At 41.7% G+C, this 7175-nt stretch overlaps 1 protein-coding gene across 1 annotated transcript in view; it reads left to right on the top strand.

Moving 5' to 3' along the window:
* The first annotated feature begins 234 nt into the window (after nucleotides 1-234).
* Nucleotides 235-7175, top strand: part of wdfy3 (WD repeat and FYVE domain containing 3) — a 586950-nt gene continuing 580009 nt past the window's right edge. The window contains 1 exon segment of the mRNA XM_072496251.1: nucleotides 235-486. The gene's annotated coding sequence lies outside the window, so the exon portion shown is untranslated.

Raw genomic sequence — 7175 nt, 5'->3', positions numbered from 1 at the left:
CGCTCGAGACCTCCCCCCCCCCCCCCCCCTGGTGAGTTGGTCTGAAAGACAATTTAACTTCTTCAAATGAAATAAACCCCGCGTTGAAAGTGGCGAGAGGGGGATGTGCCCGAACGCTGCCTGTTTTGATGCTGAGCTGAGATTTATCCAGCTGTATTTATTTTCCTGTCCCTTCCTCCTGGCCGGTTGCTGCCTCTTTCCGGCGGGGTGGATTTCCGGCCGTGGGGTTTAAAAGGAGCCGACATTCGGGTGGCTAACGGCCCCCCTCCCCCTCCCCCCCTCCGCCCCCGGGGGACGGGCACCTGCCCACCCCACCCCACCCTTTTACTTTGCCCCACGCCTGTCTCCGGCTTTAGGCCGCTCTCACTCCCCACCGGAATCAATCCCGACCCATCGCAAGAGACATTTCGGCAGAAGCAGAACCGATTTATTTCCCTTCGGGGTTTAAACGGGTTACGGGAAAGCTGCCTTATTTTCGGGGAAGAGGCAAGTGTACCAACTTCATGTAATATTATTGATTTGGCGAAATGTCCGCTTTAGCACCATCCTGCTGGCAAGGCTACGTTGCAGTCCTGGCCGCAGGGTTGGAATCGTTAAAATGTCTCACCAGTTTGCTTCACAGGTTATGTAATTTTTCGTCAAATTCAATATTGTTGTGACCACTGTGGATGGTGGGGTGGCGTATGAACTCCCGATTATTCATCCACTGTGGAGTATTTGTCGTACCATAAGTGCCAACGTACGAAATTGCAGATGTTGGTTGGCCCTTAAAGATTTATGTGTCAGTAAATAAAATCAAATGAAAGGGGTAAATGCTATAAAGCAGGCCTTGATGCATTCTAACAAACTCTGCTGTTCCCCATAAATTACTGGAGGAAAACCAATTATGCAGCAAAGTGAATTTTCCATTGTTTACACTCGAAATGCATCTGGATACTTCTGGAAGTAGGATCAATACATAATCCTGGCACATCATTAGATTTAACCTGCACCATATTGAAATCAAATCTTGGTTTGGTAGTATTGAACCAAATGGGAACTCAGTAGTTTCTCAGCTGCCTTAGTTGTCAACTTTTGTGTTTTCCTCTTTTCTAATGCTGTAACCCACATTCCTGCAGCCATCTTTATTTTCTCCACATTATATTTTCTTCCTGTGAGAGTTCATAGAATCCCTTCTTCTAATTCCCTTGCAAAAGACAGTAGCACAAACAATAACAGAACTGAGATGTGGCTGAGGTCAATGTTGGATAAAACATATCATTTGGAAAATGAGGAATGCCATACTGTTGAAATTATTCTGTTCCTTTTGTTACTGGTTCTATAATCTTATGTTGATTTATGTGATTGGGATGTAAAAATAATTGGACTGTATTCGTGGCATTATAAAGCTGATGACCTAACTGTCACAGAAAAGACTAGCTTCTTTAAAATTTTTGAGATTCAACCAGCAATTGTTTACAAATGCAAGGATGGCTTTCTAGATAATTCTTCCAGTTACCTGATTGGACACAGGCTGAAGACATGAACTGCTTTAGTGGAATGCTTTTGTTTTGTCTTTGGAAGTACGTTGAAATATTAATTCATTTTTCAAGCCACCTGGTAATTTCCGTGACCAGCTTAAATGTGTTCTTAAAAGTTATTGTTCTGCCTTTCTCGGGAAGAAGAGGCTTTAGTAGTCATTTCTGTTATAAACTTAAGTCTAAGAGTGATATTGAGTGAGAAATCTTGAATGTAGACGATAAAAGGCAACATTGCATCCAAATATACATTTACATGCACCCATTGTTGACCGATCATAGTTGAAACTGCCAGAAATGTTGCAAATTAATCTTTTGCATTTGTGCATTTCCGCTTTAGGATTCTGTAATGCCATTGTCCGTTGCATGCTGCATATCACATTTATATCAATTGGTGTATTCATTATTTGAGATTTGGGGCAATCTGAGGAAATTTGTTGTGCCTGTCAAATAGTGTCATCTAGTGCTGATTGCAAAATTGTAACTTCGTTGTTAGATAGCCTCTTGTTTGGGGAATCATTGGACTTGGATCTAACGCACATGTTCACTTGACTTTTAAACTGACAAAGCATCCCCCTTGGAGCCCCAAGATGTGCAAACTCTACTTTACTACTTGCTAATGCATATTTCTGTGGGAAGTCCACGGTAGCACAGTGGTTAGCACTGTTGCTTCACAGCTCCAGGTCCCCGGATCGATTCCCGGCTTGGGTCACTGTCTGTGCGGAGTCTGCATGTTCTCCTGTGTCTGCGTGGGTTTCCTCCGGGTGCTCCAGTTTCCTCCCACAAGTCCCGACAGACGTGCTGTTAGGTAATTTGGACGTTCTGAATTCACCCTCTCTACAGGCGCCGGAATGTGGCGACTAGGGGCTTTTCACAATAACTTCATTGCAGTATTAATGTGAGCCTACTTGTGACAATGAAGATTATTATTATTAATAAAACATAGATTGCTGCAGTTGTCTTGAAATTCATTCTGTCTTGTGATATGGTCTTTGCCAAATGCTAATATTGAATATCCCCAAGCTTCACAGTAGCTGATAGAGCTGAGTGGGGCAGGTGCAGACTGAGAAAATTCCTTCCTGTCCAATAATTATTTTATAGGTAAGATATTCTCATTAATTGTGAAAGATAGAAGATGGACTTGAAATTTATGGAAATGTTAATGGAGTTATTTGTTTTTGAAATATGGACTAAATGCATTGCCCATGGGGACTATTTAAAAAAAATGAATTCTAGTTTTTGGATTCTTTAATTTTCTTTCCCCTTGTGGTTGGAGTATTGTACTTTAGTTAGGTAACATTCATATGTAACCTTTGGTGCATATCAGCATGTTATTGGACAGGGAAGAAATTCAGTTGAACATGTCATACAATTGGCTGAAATCAGATAAATGATCATAGTTTGAAGTTTGGGGTCTTGATTTGGATAGTGAAACTACTTAACCATTAGGAGATAAAGGGGAGAAATTGAGATTTAGATGGCATGTTAATGATCTTTCAGAATTTATCACTCCATTCTGAAAGTATTTTTGGTGGGTTAAGTAAGTCCTGTCCAAATGAAGAGTATCCAAAATAGATGAAGAAATCCTACTGGACTGAACAATCAGATCATTGCATTTTCTTTGACTCGGTCTGTTCAACACAAAGCCAGAATATATAGATTAATTTAGATTGTCCTTGCAAATGTGTAACAGTTGAATGATTCAGCTGGTAACCTGGAAAGATATGAATGCAAAACGTCTGGAGTAATTTAAAAAGTAGTGCGATGGTGGTTTATAAATTTCCATGGAAGAATAAATTAGATGGGCTGAATAACCTCTTTAATCTGTATTTACCTGGCTATTAATTTGCCCCATTGTTGCTGTCTGTGATTTCAAGTGCCTTAGCACCAAGCTTTCTCCTTAAACCTGTCTTTCCATCTTCTTTTCAATTTCTCTCCTCTTAAGACCTTTCTTAAAAGCTATCTCTGACCACATTTGTTCGTCATTTTTCCTAATATATTTAGCTCAGTGTCGGTTTTTATATGTTTATATTTGTCTTAAGCTTATTTCTGCAAGGTGTCCTGTGATGTCCTGAATTAGAAGTAGTGCTGGGAATGCCCTTTGAACTCACTGTTACAGCTTTAAATGTATTTTATTTTATGTTATGCTGGTTGCAGGTTCCTATTAAACTAAATGTTAGGGTCAACATAGCGCTATTAGGTGAGGAAGATTCAACAGCAACTTGGCTATTTGGCCCAGACAAATCAAGGTGCCACAACACTAAGATGCACATTTTGGCAGTTTTCTGCTGAAGTGCATTGAATCATAATAGTTGTGATTTTAAAAAGATGATCACTTCAGATGAGTTCACAAGGAGTTTTTGTGAGCATCAAATTCATTAATTAGGGACATTTTCACCTTGTGTTGAGAGGGCAGGCAATCTGCTTCCATACGTTTGACAATGTTGCTTTGAAGTTGGCAGTTAGTTCCACGTTTAATGTTTATTGACAGCATGTAACAAAGCAAATATGATGGGGGTGTGGTCTCTAGAGGTTCTGAGAATAACCAAAAGAGATGGCATCTATAGGTGTATCTGGAGATGGCACTGCCCTCAATGGCAACATAAGCAGAATCTGGGTTATTGGAGGTGGGGCCAGTAATGTTTACTGTCTGCCAGGAGGTGTGTGACGACACTTGCTAAAATAAGTTGGCAGGTTCATTTTGTGCTCACTAGCATGCACAAAGCTCTCCCCAGCCAAGATTGAGCAATTGTTTTTTTTTTCCAGCTGCAAATAAAATCTGCTGTGTAATATAAATATGGCAGATAGAATAGCAGTGATGTGCTGAGGTATTATTTCAGAACAACCTCCTGAAGATTTTTGAAGTGCATAAAAGAGGGTATGCAAGACCAGTCAAGAATGAATCTCTGGGTTTGTTGCTATCATTGTTCGATTTGACATTTCTTTGGAGATTGGCACAGTGTGGAGAATTGTTATCATCATTATCGTCCTCACTCCTATTTGTACTAGTTACAGTTGAATGGCCCTCATTTTAATTTTCCTCTTAAAATGCTCTTTACTTCATGTAATATGAGGCTAATTTTTGAAGTTTATTCCAGTGAGGTCTATAATACTGTTCAACTGGAAGGTGTCTGGCCTGTGTAACTTGTTAAAAATAGATTCAAAAACTCATAGCAGTTAATCCACCATGAAGTGATTTTGACTTGAATATTGCTGCTTTGCTCAGTAATGAATTTTTCGGGAATCAGCCCGAAAATACCCTAAGCTTGAGAAGGTACTAAAAGGAGAACTAGATTAATTTCTGGATAAATTAGTTTGAGCATATTGTCTTTTGGCGAGCACGGTATCTGAATATCATCAATAAGCTTCTGTCTGCAAACTTCATCAATTTGGAATTCATTTGCCTAACTATACAAATTACCTTTAACCCCAGGTGATCATCTAACCCAGTGTTCTTCAAACTTTTTTTCCGGGGACCCGTTTTTACCAACTGGCCAACCTTCGGGACCCAACCCGGCCGACCTTCGCAACCCACGCCGGCCAACCTGCGTGCCCCACTATTTTCTCTTACCTTGTTTGCCGCTGACAAAAATGGAGGAAATGGTTTTGGGTCCCTTTGGCCCTCGTACACTCTCCTCCAATGGAACCTGTTGGATGAAGGTGAAGCCTTCCAGTGTTGGAAAGGAGTCTCCATCTGTCCAAAGTTCTGCATTTTTTTCCGGTAAAATCTTATCAAATAAACCTCCTCGAACTTGTAAAAAAAAAATTGAATGAATAAAATGAACAAAACCTCCCCGAAGTTAAAACAAAAAGCTGCCACCGTTTAAAAAAACGAGTGGCCGCACTGTGCATGCGTGCCCGATCATCGGCGCGCATGCGCAAAACTATGCGCATGAGCGCCGATGATTGGGCACGCATGCGCAGTGCGGCCGCTTTATTTTACATATTCGTGGCCATTTTGAAGGCCGCTTGCAGTCGGCGTTTTTAACAGCCGGCTGCTGTGGCTGTTGTGCGCAGATTTGTGCGATCGGGAGCGCCGCGACGGACGGCTCCGCGACCCACCCGCGTAATGCGCCCCCGAGTTTGACAATGCCTGATCTATCCCATTGAGCTGATGTCCTCCAATTGTCAGCTTTGACAGAGAGTCATCGGACTCGAAACGTTAGCTCTGTTCTCTCCCTACAGATGCTGCCAGACCTGCTGAGATTTTCCAGCATTTTCTCTTTTGCTTCAGATTCCACATCCACAGTAATTTGCTTTTATCCTCCAATGTAATGATGGGATCGCCTTTATAACTCCCTACTGTTGCTTCTCCTTTTAAATTGAACTCTTTGTTCTTAACCTACTGAATAACTAATATTTCTATGCTAACATACTGCACTTCGTGCACAGAATGGCCTCCAGGCCAGAGTCCATGGTTATATGGGAGCAGTGCTCCGAAAGCTAGTGACATCGAAACAAACCTGTTGGACTTTTACCTGGTGTTGTAAGACTTCTTACTATATGGTTTGTGTTACACAATTAAAAGGGAAATATTAACATTGTAATTTACAGTGGTAAATATTGACAAAATATTTTTTTTTTAATGTACTATTTATGCATATTTTGGACTTTTTAATGTTTCATTTCATTCAACAGGAGTAAGAAGATATTTATTTTGCATTTTTCATAACAAATGACTAATTTCTTTGAAGATTTCAATATATTTTCGAAAACGTTGCATCAATCTTTTATGTGGCTCCCTTATATTTTGGTGAATACTTTGAATGTTACTATAATTGCACTACACTTGTTTTCTTTTTTTTAATAAACATTTTATTAAGGCATTTATGATTTTATAACAACAAAAGACACAAATACAAATGTAAACATAGTTCAGTACCTCCGGGCGACCAAGGAGGCAAAGGCTAAAACGTCAGCCTGTCTCGCCCCTGGACTCCCGGGTCTTCTGACGTTCCAAAGATCGCCACCGCTGGACTCGGCGCCACCCTCGTCTTTGGCATCATGGACATGGAATCGGCAAATCCCTGCCAGTATCCCCAGAACTGTAGACATGCCCAAAACATGTGGACATGATTTACGGGCTCTCCTGCACATCTCACACACCTGTCCTCCATCCCAAAAAATCTGCTTATCTGGGCCATCATCATGTGTCCCCGGTGAACCACCTTGAATTGAATCAGGCTGAGCCTGGCACATGATGAGGACATGTTGACCTTACTCAGAGCATCATCCCACAACCCTGCCTATAGCTCCTTTCCCAGCTCATCTTCCCACTTGCGCTTTACCTCCCCCATCTGGGTTCCCTCCCACTCCATGAGCTCTTTATAAATTTCTGAGACTTTCCCCTCCCCCACCCCTGTTTTTGAAACCACCTTATCCTGTATCCCATGTGGCGGTAGAAGTGGAAAGGTTGAAACCTGCCTTCGTACAAAGTCTCTCACCTGCAGATAACGAAACCCATTCCCACCCGGCAATTCAAACTCCTCCAAATCCTCCTAATATGCAAAGCTCCCATCAATGAACAGATCTCCCAGTGTCTCAGAACCTGCTCTCTCCACCTCCAGAACCCCCCTTCCATCCTCCCCTGGACAAACCGGTGATTGCCACAAATTGGAGCCCACACCGATGCTCCCTCCACTCCCAAATGCTTCCACC

The sequence above is a fragment of the Scyliorhinus torazame genome, chromosome 3 (genome assembly GCF_047496885.1).
Source record: "Scyliorhinus torazame isolate Kashiwa2021f chromosome 3, sScyTor2.1, whole genome shotgun sequence".
Taxonomy (NCBI): Eukaryota; Metazoa; Chordata; class Chondrichthyes; order Carcharhiniformes; family Scyliorhinidae; genus Scyliorhinus; species Scyliorhinus torazame.
The sequence above is the reverse complement of the archived record's forward strand: the minus strand, read 5'-3'. Positions and strand labels throughout refer to the sequence as shown.